The sequence below is a fragment of the Lutra lutra genome, chromosome 4 (assembly GCF_902655055.1).
Source record: "Lutra lutra chromosome 4, mLutLut1.2, whole genome shotgun sequence".
Lineage (NCBI taxonomy): Eukaryota > Metazoa > Chordata > Mammalia > Carnivora > Mustelidae > Lutra > Lutra lutra.
This window is the reverse complement of record NC_062281.1, coordinates 181,447,813-181,461,102: the sequence shown is the minus strand read 5'-3', so window position 1 is coordinate 181,461,102 and position 13,290 is coordinate 181,447,813. Positions and strand designations below refer to the sequence as shown.

The 13,290-nt window shown below is 44.1% G+C and overlaps 1 protein-coding gene across 1 annotated transcript in view; it reads left to right on the top strand.

Annotated features, from left to right (window-relative positions):
• The first annotated feature begins 6,138 nt into the window (after window positions 1-6,138).
• The window catches only part of ZBTB40 (zinc finger and BTB domain containing 40), a 74,929-nt gene continuing 67,777 nt past the window's right edge, over window positions 6,139-13,290 (top strand). The window contains exon 1 of the mRNA XM_047725137.1: window positions 6,139-6,308. The gene's annotated coding sequence lies outside the window, so the exon portion shown is untranslated. The remainder of the gene's footprint in view (window positions 6,309-13,290) is intronic.

Here is a 13,290-nt window from a genome sequence, read left to right as displayed (position 1 = left end):
CCTACTTGTGATCTCTCTCTGTCAAATAAATAAATAAAATCTTAAAAAAAAAAAAAAAAGGAACCAGTGTAGGGACAGGGAAACCTGAACTGTGGTTGACAAGATGTTGGAGGCTCAGTGTGGACAAGTCTGAGAGTTAAAAACTGCAGAAGGGAGGCTAGTCTAGTTAGTTCTCGTTAGTTGTACCTCCTGGAGCTCCATTAATGAGTATCAAGAAAAATCCCTTGCTTTTGTCAGGGGTCGAGGAAAGGAACAATTTTGAAATACACCAGAGCCTTCTATTCTTTTTAAGAATAAGGTCTGCCCTCCTTAGGAAACCATTTAACCAGATTCTAATCTGTTGAGGTTTTATCTGAGCCTAACTGACCTGAGGGAAGGGAAATACCCAATTGTAACCCACTCTAGATATCCTATACCACTTAAGGGGTCAAAGGGATTCCAGAGTTTATATGGAAAGGCAAAAGACCCAGATTAGCCAACTAAATATTGAAGGAGGAAAACAAAGTTGGAGGACTGACAGGACTCGACTTCAGGACTTACTATAAAGCTACAGTAATCAAGTATGTGGTATTGGTAAAAGAATAGATCAATAGAACAGAATAGCCCAGAAAAAAAAACCTATATGAAGTCAACTCATGTTTGAAAAAAGCAGAGGCGATACAATAGAACAAAGATAGCTTCAACAAATGGTGCTGGGAAAACGGAACATCCTCATGCAAAAAAAAAAAAAAGAATGTAGACACAGACCTTATTCTTTATAAAACTAGCTTAAAGTGGATCACAGATCTAAATGGAAAATGCAGAACTATAAAATTCCTAGAAAATAACAGTGGAGAAAAATCTAGATGACCTTGAGTATGGTAATAATTTTTTGGATACAACACCAAAGGCGTGATTTGTGAAAGAAAGAATCAACAAGCTGGGCTCATGAAAATTAAACTTTCTGCTCTGCAAAGACACTTTCAAGAGAATGAGAAGATAAGATACATACTGCGAGAAACTATTTGCAAAAGACATACCTGCAAAAGGATTTTTATCTGACATACACAAAGAACTCTTAATCTCAACAATAAGAAAACAAACAACTTGTTTAAGAAATGGGTCAAAGGCCTTAACAGACACCTCACCGAAGGAGACAGACAGAGAGCAAGTCAGTGTTTCAAGAGATGCTCCCCATCATATGTCATCAGAGAAACACAAATTAAAACAACAATGAGATATCACTATACGCCTATTAAAATGGCCCAAATCGGGGGCGCCTGGGTGGCTCAGTGGGTTAAGCCGCTGCCTTCGGCTCAGGTCATGATCTCAGAGTCCTGGGATCGAGCCCCGCATCGGGCTCTCTGCTCAGCAGGGAGCCTGCTTCCTCCTCTCTCTCTGCCTGCCTCTCTGCCTGCTTGTGATCTCTCTGTCAAATAAATAAATAAAATCTTTAAAATAAAATAAAATAAAATAAAATGGCCCAAATCCAGAGCGATGGCAGCACCAAATGCTAATGAGGTTATGGAGCAGCAAGAAATCTCATTCATTGACGGTAGGCATACAAAATGGTACAGCCACTTCGGAAGACAATTTGGTGATTTCTTACAAAACGACACATCCTCTTACTGAATGCGCCAGTAACTGTGCTCCTTGGTATTTACGCAAATACAGAACTTAGGTCCGCACAAAGGTCTGCACACAGTTGTTTATTACAGTTCTGTTCATAGTTGCCCAAACTTGGAAGCAACCATGATATCCTTCGATAAGTGAATGGGTAAATATACTAAGGTCCATACTGATGATAGAATATTATTCAGTGCTAAAAAGAAATGAGCTGTCAAGCCATGGAAAGGCATGGTGGAAACTCCGATGCATATTACTAAGTGAAAGAAGCCAGTCTGGAAAAAACCACATACTGTATGATTTCCATTATATGACATCTTGGAAAAGACAAAACTATAGAGAGAGTCAAAAAGTCAATGGTTACCAGGGGTTGGAGGGAGGGAGAACGAGTAGGTGGAGCCCAGAAGATCTTGAAAACAGGGACACTCTTCTGTGTGATATTACAATGGTGGATCTATGCCATTCTACATTCGGCCAAACCCATAGAATGCACAGTGAGAAGAGCAAATCCTTACATGAACCGTGGACCTTGAGGGATAATGATGTGTCCACACAGACACATCAACTGCAGGAAATGTATCAGGAAATGGGGATATTGATGGTAGGGGAGGCTATGCATGTGTGTATAGGCAGGGGGAATATTGGAAACCTATGTATCTGCTTCTCAATTTTGCTGTGAATCTAAAGCTGCTCTAAAAAATAAAAATGTTCTGTATCTTGGTATAGTGGTGGTTACACAGGTGTATGTATTTGCTAAAACTCCACTTTAAATGAGTACAGTTTCTTGTACGTATGCTTGTTAAAGTTGATTCAAAGTGACGTGAAAAGCTATGCCGGCTTGCATCTGCAGAACAAAGTAAAGGATAGCAAAAGAGGTTGAAGAATGAGGACAGTATAGTCGGTGAGAGATAAAAGTCAATTGGACTTACATACTCTGCGGAAATGCAGAGTATATATTTAGAGGTAAAATCAGTCAGATTAGGGGACTGACTGAGGGTGAGCCACAGAAATGTCAAGGGCAACTTCCAGGTGTCCAACCTGAGCAACTGGGCAGAGAAGGGCGGGGTGGGTTGTCCTTTCTGGGCTAAGTTGCTGAGGAGGAGAAGCAGGTTTGGCTGGAAAATCTGAGCTTCTGTGGATCTCCATCTCCATGGAGATGTCAATTTCATTTCATCATTCTAAATGCAAAGCGTCTTTTGTTCAGGGGAAACCAAGGCAAGGGATTCATTCACAGTTTATGATACTGGTAGGACCAGACCCACAGAAGGGCTCCAGATTCCACTGGCTGGGCAGCCCCTTTTTCGGGGCAGCAGTCTCCCTCCTGTCATGCCGGATGGATGTGCAGGCAGCTGACCTTTCTGAGTCATTCGGCAAATTCCAACAGCTTTCTCATCTGAGACTCGCTGGTCTCCACTGGGCAAGATCTGAAGACCAAGCTTCATTTGGATTTGAGAAAAGGGTAGTGAAATTTGAACACTTAAAAAGCCAGGAAAAAAGAATGCCAAGGCCCAGATACCTACGCTAACAAATAAAAAGCATTATATGGAGCATCCAGCAAACTTCCCGTCTACAAATACCGCCACCGCCTGAGGGAACAGCAGAGACATTTGACCGGGCAGCAGCTGCGGAGAGGGTGCTATTTAAAGACTCAGCTTTTGCAGCCCAAGGACTCTGGGCTTGGGATTTGATTAGAAGGCGGAGAGGAGACAGCAGAGACTGAGAAAAGAACCAGATTTGGGGAAAAACATCACCGGGTGGTTGGCACCTGATGTGAACCCCAAATATGTGAAATGAGTTCATTTTAATAAAATTATGTCTCTCCGTCTCTCTCTGAGTAAATTAAATGTGTTAATTCATGGACAGCGCTTGGAGCAGTGTCTGGCACATAGTGCAATACTGGAGGGAAACTCATTATTATCATTATTATCCCTCCATCTACCCACCTACATACATATGCCCAGGGATGGAGAAATGCTCAGCTATAATGATATGTTACTGCTAAGTGCTAGGATTTATAGTGATTCTGTTTTAAGATCTCTAGGTTTTTTTTTTTTTTTCTGTAATCCTTGAACTCTTTTTATAATGGACACATATATTTTGTAAAACCCTCAAGTCATTATTCTGAGAGGAAAAAGTGAAGACTCTGGAGTCAAATTTCGCAGGTTTAAACCCCACTCCACTTCTTGGGAGCTGTGTCACCCTCTCTGAACCAGTTTTCTCTTTCATAAAAGAGGGTAATAATGTCATCTACCTCTTCAGAGGGTGATGAGAATCCAATGAGATAATCTATGTAGAGCTTGTCAGAGAATAAGGGCGAGGTAAATGATGCCTGGCTGTTACTAGCACTAGAAGTGGGGGCAGGCTGTGCGATTACTTATGGCAGGAACCATGCTCTACTCACCTCAATGTCCTTGGCATGTAATAATCACTCTAGAAACAACTGGTAGTTTAGCGGGAGCCCCTTAGGCATCAGCCTGGGAACATTCTCTGTCAAGGTACAAGAAAGGGTGAAAAGTTCTCATGTACCTTCCTCCTTTAGGTGAGGGATTGTGTCCTTCTGGCGATTGGGAAGCACAAGTTATTTCTAGAACAATCCTTGAGGCTCTCTAGAGAGAAGTCCTTAGAGGTCCCCATCCCTGTTTTCTTATTCTCCCATGTGATGGCCAGATGGAAGCTGGAGCCACTGTTTCCATGACCCCATGCTGTTCTTCATGAACTATAGGCGAGGCAGTCCTGTGGGAATTTCTAATAATGCAAAACCTCAAGTAAACAGTCATGGAGAAATTGCAGCCATTGACCCATGACTGTGAATGAGTGTGTGTTGAGGGATGGCATTCTTTGTTACAGCTAAAACAGTCCTTCAGAAAGGAAGAGTCCTTCCTATATTTTATAAACATACATTCCTTTTAAAATAAGAAATACAAAATTCAGAAATCCTATTCTTGTAACTGTGGTCCCAGGAATTCACGTATGTGGTAGCCACATTTCTTGTCTTTTCTCCTAATCCCTGTAGGATGCAGAACCTTGTTAAATGGAACACGGAGGACAGATCATGGCTGCAGACTTATTCCTATTGTTTGAGATGTTTGAACCACAAGCCATTCACATTTACATATAGTACATCGGCAATAATACTGTTTTGCAAAAAAAAAAAAAATCCACTAATTTGAGAAATATTTTTTGAGCACCTACTATGTGCCATGTGCCATTCTAGGTATTTGTGGCTTGCTTGCCAAATCTGGCAACCCTGTATGTTGGGGGCTCCTATTAAAGGAGACTGCAGAGATGGTGGAAATGAATTAGGGGGGACAACAGCTGTGGTGTGGCTCTAGTGACTACAAAAGTGACTGGATGTCAGCTGTAGTAAATCTGACCCCGAATGTGACAGTGGCATGAGAGTATAATAGTGAAAGTGACTAATTGGGCAGTAACGAGGACAGCTGTGTACCCAGTAGGGGCCTGCTAAATATTGGCTTCACTATGGGGCAGTGAAAGTAGCTGAATGACAATGACGGTGAAAACAACCGAAAGGGTGACAGCTGGGCACAGAGTCCAATTGCTACTATACTGTACAGAACTGCTTGAAGTTTGTGGTCATTGACAGTGGTCGCCTACTGGACAGTGACAGTAAACAATAATGAACCCAATGACAGCAACAATGCAAGTGACAGTTCTGCCCAGCAGATTGAATTTGTGATTAAAAACGGTGATGGAGTGGGAGTCAGTCTGACAATGACAGCTCTCAGAACGACCGAATATTGACATTGTGGATGTAACAGCTGTAACCACAGAGGGAACTCGGCATTGTACTGAGAGCGCTGGATTTGGGCGGCATGACTGGCAGTGACAGAAAAATTGGCTGTACGTCAGTGACAGAGTGACAGTGTGAGGTTCAGTGGGCCAGCAATGATGTGACTTAATTTGTCTGATACTGTCTGGATCTGACTTAATCTGTTTGGCTATATGAGGGTGGCAAGAGCATCTCCAACGAGGACAGCTCACTGTGCAACTAAGCGTGTTAAAGAGAAACTGAGCAAAAAAGCTATGATCACCGCCCCCCGCTAAACACCACCCTCTACATTCCTGAGGGGATCAGGGACAGGCGGGATCAAGATGTCTTCAAGACACCACAATTGGCTGACATGAACCTGTTAGCCTATCACCGCCGAGCAGTGCCAAGCCTGCCCACCAATGAGGATGCGTCTGGGGACGCGGCTCAGGTCACGTCTCCGCCTTGCACGTGAACATGTTTTGGAAAGATGTAGAGAAATCTTCCGTGTCTACTTATGTGCCATTCTTGAAATAAGATCCTAAGCCTAGAAGTGCCCCAGCAAGAGTCCGTGGAACCCCAGTCAAACTTTCAAAAGAGAGAGTGGGGAGGGGAGAGAGTGGCTAAGGGTCATGGGTCAGGGAACGAGCCTGCATCCCGCCAGCCCCAGCGTCCTAGCATTGGTGGAGGTCGCGGCGCGACGCAGGCCCCGCCCCTTGTGGCCCGCCCCTGGCACGTGACTGTGGCGCGCGGGGCAGGCCGGGCGGCCCCCTCGCCGCTCGTACTCCTTACACGCCGGCCTCAAAATGGCCGCCTTCTGGCGTCTCTGGCGCTGTTGAATGAAGAAAGCTTTATTGTTCCCTTCGGGCAGGAGTGTTCGTGTCCTCTATGGCGCTGTCAATAAAGAACGGCAGTTTGAATCGGTGCTGAACAGGTAACCATAGAAACGGGGCTGGGACTCAGCGTGGAGACCCCTTTAGCTGCTGAGGCCCGAGAGGCGCCCCAAATTAGGGGCGCGCTGAGACCCTTCGGCGTGCGAACTCGGCGGGGCTCTCTGCCAAGTCCCAAACACCTCCTCTCGCTTGGGACGCGGACCCCCGGGGGTGGCTCCCACCCCGAGCGCAGGCTCGGCTGTAAGTCTGCGGTGGGGGACAGGCCGCGGGGCCCCGTCGGGGCACACTCGGCTTGGCCCCAGCTTGGGGCCTGCCCTCGCCCCTTTCCGTCTGCCACTTGGCGCGATCTGAGGCCTCCTCGCCGCTGCTTCTCGAGTCTCCCCCACTCTCTTCTGCCAGGTGCACCAGGCGTCGGGAAACCCCGGTCTTGGGCCAGTCCCTACCCCACCCCGTTTTTGTCTGTCGGGAACAAATAGTGGTTTTTACATTTTTAAATGGCGGGGGTGGGGGGGGGACGGGGAGAAGACTTTCGGGTAATTTGTGAACCGTATATGAAATCAAATACCAGGGTCCACAAGTGAAGTTTTATTGGAGCACATTCGTGTTCATTGTTCTGTATCATCTGTGGCTCCTTTCTTGCTGCAAGGGCTGAGCTGAGTCGTTGCGACAGATACGGGCATAGCCCACAAAGCCGAAAATGCTTAGGCCTTGCCCTTCGCAAAGTGTGCCAGCCCCAGCCCTAGAGACAAACAGACTGGTCAGTGTTGTCCAGCGGTTCTTCTGATCACTTCTCACGGAATGGGAAACTCCAGTTAAAACTATACCGTACACCTAAAGCTCTAGCCTTACTGATCTGTTTGCTATTCAACATGGGGATTGTTTCCCCTATTTTTGTTAACAAAAATACGCCTACAGTAAGTCAGGTGTTTTATTTGTGTTCATGTCCAGAGGGTTTTTTCTTTGTTTGTTTGTTAACAACACTTCATAAGTAAGTGCCCATGTTTCCACCTAAGACAGATTCTGAGGTTAAGCTTCCTTAGGGTGCAGTATAGGTCTGGCAAATGGAGCTCACCCCAGCGAGCCCTCTGCTTGGTAACCCACCTCCTATGGCTTCAACTTCTTTCAAGTCTCAACCTGGGGCTCCTTGGTTCTGGCTTGAAATTGGAGCTGAGTCTGTGTTTGGCTTGTGAAGATATAATTACAACCTCAAAATGAAGTTTTTCTTTACTTAGCGAAATCGTCAAACTTCTGCCATACCCTGCTTTCTAATTTAGATGCCTTTCTTCTCTGGCAGTAGTTCCCAAACCTAGCTATTCATCACTAGTTTAACTAACAAATGATTTCAGAACACCCCATGCCTGCATGCATACTTTCATGAATCATTCAGTATTTATTGAGCACCTGCTATGTACTAGAAATGATTCAAATCCCTGGAAATACAGTGGTGAACAAGATCAACGTGATCTTTAGCCTCACAGAATTTAAATTCAGTAGGGTCTGGGACAGATGGTATATAGGTAAGCAAAGGTAATTTCAACTACAGCTGTCATAGCATCATAGTAAAATTAGTAGTTAATATTTATTAGATGTTTTCTGCATGCTGGTGCACTATGTGCTTTATTTACTTGGATTATCATTCAGTCTTCTCGCCAACACTATGACAAAGGTAGTATTAATATTTCCATTTTAAAGATGAGAGGACACTGAGACTCAGGAGAGATGTCTAGGGTTACATAGCTAATATTCAAGGGAACCTTAGCTGGTCACAGCACCCGGTATTGTCCCATGTGTTTATTATCTTTTCTACTGTCTTGAGATGCTCTCAAGGGCAGGACCACCCCTTCCCTGTTTTTGTATCAGCTGCTAGCCAGTGCCCACAGCCTGTAGTCTCCTAAGTATTAAATAAACAAATTCAGGCCATTGGTTGAGCAAATATTTGAGTTCCTGCTATGTACCAGATACCACTGTGCTAGGCCTTGTGATTACCAGGAGCGAGATGGACCTAACACCTCATATCTAAGACAAATAGTGGCATCTGTGATGAAGGTAGTCAAACAACGCTAACCTGGGAAAACCTGGGAAACCCCTCTTACCAGGATGGCCCAGCAAGCCGCTAGAGAAAGGTAATTTAAGCTGAATCTGAATCTCTCTGAGCGACAAGGGTCCAGTCCAGCAAGAAGGGAGAGGGGAGACAACTGGGAAGGAAGAAATTTTTAATAGGATCAGAGATGGTGAGGTGGCAAGAATTTGGGGTGTTGGAGGATTGGAAGAAGTGAGTAGTGGTGCTGTGATTCAGTCCCATGCTCTGAGTCTCTGGCTCTGAAGCCAGCTTTACTGCTGGGTGGCCTGCCCATGGGCCAGTTACAGATTAATGCTGAAAGGCAGATGATGGTACCTCCTCAAAGGGTTGTTGTATGGATTAAATAAGAGAAAATGTAATAACAGGTTGGGTGTTTTCTTTTTGTTGTTGTTACACATGTTGCTCAATTCCAGTTAGAGAAAGCAAACCACAATTTGGCCCCAAATGGAAATTTATTTGAAGTGCTAAATAATAACAAAAATCCAGGATTATGTTACCAACAGAATTGAGGGTGTATATGTATGTTTCTATCTTTGATGGGGTAGGGGGACAGGAACAGATCTTATTTTTTCTTAATGTTTCTGTTGAGAGAGAAACTCTTCCAAATGGCTTTTAATTTTTTTTTTTTGAACCAAATTATACAACAGTCAGTTCAGAGCACTTTTCATTATTTTAGTGTGTTCCTCCACTGAAGGCATGTGCATTTTCTTTTTCTTTTTTTTTTTTTTTTTTAAGATTTTATTTATTTCTTTGACAGACAGAGATCACAAGTAGGCAGAGAGGCAGGCAGAGAGAGAGAGGGAAGCAGGCTCCCTGCTGAGCAGAGAGCCCGATGCGGGACTCGATCCCAGGACCCTGAGATCATGACCTGAGCCGAAGGCAGCAGCTTAACCCACTGAGCCACCCAGGCGCCCCGGCATGTGCATTTTCTTAAGGCAGTCCAGGAAAATGATAGGTTTCTTCTAGTTGGTGGTCATTTCAAAGTTTGCTCGTAAATGATTTTGGGTTCCCCCCTAAAGTTTTCAAAATAGTGTTGCATACTTTATGCAAGGCATCAGATGCTTTAAAGCAAGTAGCAGACTTTTTGAATTGGTAAAAATCAGAAGGTGTTTGGGTTCATGAATGTGCAAATTGCAGAGGCAGTGAGAAATCCAGCGAACTGTATAAGAAGATCAGCAATGTCAAGTTTTGCTTTAAGCTGTAATGTAATCCGGTCCAGCAAATGGAGCAAAGAACTGGACAGGAGAGTGGCATGTTAATGCGATGTTAACAATAAGCCCTGCATGAAATTGCTATTTTAGGTTTGGGCGGGACCTTCACATTTCAAGTATTCCACTTTTACTCTGTGATTTGGGTCTGGTGGGTTCCAGTAAAGAGAACGTGCTAACACTAGTTTTGCAGGATAATATAAAGCTGCAGGAGGAGCGAGGGCATACGAATTGGTTTTTCAATCTATTTTATTTCAGTTCAAAGCATCATTGCAGACAGGCACTGCAGGAAAACGAGCCACACTTTGGCAACACTCAGCTGCTTTTGGAGATTGAAGGAGACTGAGTAGAACCAAAGTGTGGCTTGTTTTCTTGGGCTCTCTGTCTGCAAAGAAGCTTTGAACTGAAATAAAATAGATTGAAAAACAAATTGGTATGCCCTGTTGCCTTATACTGGGTGTTTACGATCCCCTTCTGGAGTACTGTGTGTACCAGCACCTGGAGGAAGGCAGTGACCCCTCAACCGCTTTCAACTCTTCAGGAGAGTGAGTTCTTTGATTTTCACAAGGAAATTGAATTGGAATTTATGGTTTTCCGGATCTCCAATGGGCTGCCTTCTAAAGCCATCATCCCGATAATGCGAAGAAAGCAAGCTGTGACCATGTAGAGGAAAAGAATTAAATATTAAGGGCACTTAAATTCAGAGATGAGATTGTCACTGTCTTCAAGCCATGGAGGGGGTGCGGTGTGTCATTTGCCAAGACCGTTGCAGTTTTGAGGCTTCTGCAGGCCTCAGCGGAAAGAAGGGTAAGGAAAGAGCGCTGGCTTTCCTTATACTTCCCCAGTGGTGGTGTTAACCCCGAATCCTCAAACTCATGACACCCAAGTATTTCATTACCTTCAATGAAGTAAATACATTATAGCTGATCCTGGCTTGTTAATCTGGGGTAAGTGGTTGAGTATCAGGGGACCCACAAATCCTTTAAATTTGTCTGAGTGTCATTTTTTCTGGGGAGTGAGCCCATTTCTCTAATCAGGTCTCAGAGGGATCCTTGACCTTCAAGGTGCAGAGCTGACAATGAAATGTCACATGTGATACCACTGGCCCAAAATAGTGTTGATCAACCCCCTGAAACCAGTTACTTCTTACCGCTGCATGGTCTTGACTGTAATTTTGAAAGTATCTTTTTGGGCCTTGTTTCCTGTCAAAAGTGGCCAAGTATATGAGTGAGCATGTCTGGTAGAGGTGATTTACCCAACGAGGTACTTTGGAAATGCCTCAGAGGTCATTGTCATGATTTTACAGGAGACAGCCACACTGGCGATGTGTTGCCTTGGCAACCTTGGTGGCAGTTGCCGTATTAGTCTCTTCTGACAGGCGGAAGGAAGAGTGGTTAGCAGCCCAAGACGTTGGCTCTAGGCATCGGCTTCTTGCAGATGGACTCGGTTCCTCAGGACTGTAGGAAAGTAGGGTTAGGAGGGAGAGAGGAGGAGAGGGATGGATTGAGGGAGGCAGAGACAGAGGAGTGATGGAGGGGAGATGCTCTCCCTCCTTTGTCCTGGCATCCCTATGTTGTCTGCGAAGGGAAACGGCTCTTTCTGAAACCAAACTTACCTCACTTACCTAAAAAAAAAAAAAAAAAAGTCAACTCGAAGATACAGTTTCTGGTTTATTAGTACTCAAATGGAAAGAAAAGAACTATCTTCAGGTGTTTATCTCGGAATGTTTGCAAACATGGGACCTCAGTAGAAAACTGCTGTGGGCCACGGTTGTTTGGCCCTTACGGTGTTTATCAGTGAGTGCTTACCTTTACAGAGAGAGATTTTTACGTCTATCTGACCCCTGGGTGTATTGGCATGAGTGACTTCTGCTTTTAGAAGAGTCTCATTTCGGGGCTCTCAATGTTTGATGAAGTAAATTCTTAAGAAGGAAAGGGCCCAAGAAGGATGAGGATGATGAGAAACAAAGGATTACTAGCTTTTGAGGATCTCAATATTGGTTACTTGAAATTTATTAAAATATAAAAACAAAGTGAACGGTATGTGGTTCTGTTTCTGATTTTGAGAAAATATTGCAAGAGGTCATCTAACCTGCTACTTTCATCTGTTTCTCAGCTTTCAAAGACTGCAGTCTGACTGGTGGATTTTTGTCCTTGACTCCTTGTCCCCACTCGCTCTGAAGGATGGTGTCAGGGGCTCCGGCAGCAGTGAACTTGACAGTTTTCTTCCATCTGCTACTTATCTTTGATTCCTAGTCTCAGTGGATGGCACCAGAGAGTTGCAAAAGGCAGAAAGTCCCCCCATGTTCTTCCCCTTCTGTCAACTCCCCACCCGCCTTCCACTCCCCACCCACAAATAGCACACATTTATTTAGGCTACAAGCCTATTGATGTCCCCTTTCTCTTTTGGTTAAAGCTACTATAATCTCTCGTCCTGAATTACTACAATAGCCTCCGAGCTGGCCAGCTGGCTTCTTCCTTTGTTCCTTTCTAATCTATTTTGTACACTGTTGCCAGTGATCTTTATAAAGCACAGCTCACATGTGATTGTTTCCCCCTTGCTTCAAACTCTCAGAGGGCTTGCCTGCACTTCCTTGGCTTGGCCTGTGCTGCCCTCAGCCTCTGTCTCAAGTCTCATCTTAACTCTTTTCCCTCCCTCCTCTCTCACCCTTCTACTTGAGCACCAGTCCGTCTTGCTCAATGGGCCCAGAACTTCATCCTTCCCGGGACAAGTAGGCTGTGCTCTGGGGCTTTGGAGTTTCCTGGCCATGTTACTTACCAGGCCGGTGGCAGTGCCACTCTCTGCACTGACCATTAGATCACTGAATGTTGTTTGAGCTTTTTATGTGGCTCCTTTGTCCCGGGACCATGTGCCGCTTCAAATATGTAGTCAAATACTGTCCCGAGGTCAGTATTTCCCGAGTATTTTCTCTGGTGCTCGTGCCACCAACTTGATAAGCTTTATCAACAGGCTCATTTGTTTTAAACTTTAAGATTTGCTTTTTAAAATCTAATTTTGTTTTTTTAACTATGTAAACCATTTATGTGTTTCCAAAATCAAAACTGTGTAACAAGGTACATTCACAGAAGATTTTATTGCATACCTGATCCTCCTCCTCTGTCTCTCTTGAGTCTTCTGTCAAAATTTTGGGGGTTTTGCCCATTTGTTAGGTCAGAAGTAATTTCAGTATAGTTTCAATTTGTTTTCTCCTTTAATGAGATATGGGATATCTGCCCAATGTCTGTGATATAAATTACAAAAATATTTTTTCCAATTTGTCATATGCCTAAATTTGCATATGTTGTTTTATTGCTGTACAAAAGTTCTTCATCTTTACATATTATATTTATGGCTTGTACAGTGTATTGCTCTAGATTTGGAGTCACAGTTAGGAATTTGCCCTGCTCTTAATTTATGGGGAATTCATTAGTGTTTTCTCTCAGTATATCTATGGTTTCACTCTTTATGTTTTAAACATCTAAGGTTCTTATCCTTTTGGAAGTTATCTTGACATTTGGTTTGAGGAAGGATCCAATTTTATCTTTTCCACAATAGCCAGCCAGGTATTCCAGCATCTCTTATGAAAAATTCTTTTTTTTTTTTTTTAAAGGTTTTATTTGTTTATTTGACAGAGAGAGATCACAAGTAGACAGAGAGGCAAGCAGAGAGAGAGAGGAGGAAGCAGGCTCCCTGCTGAGCAGAGAGCCCGATGCGGGACTCGATCCCAGGACCCTG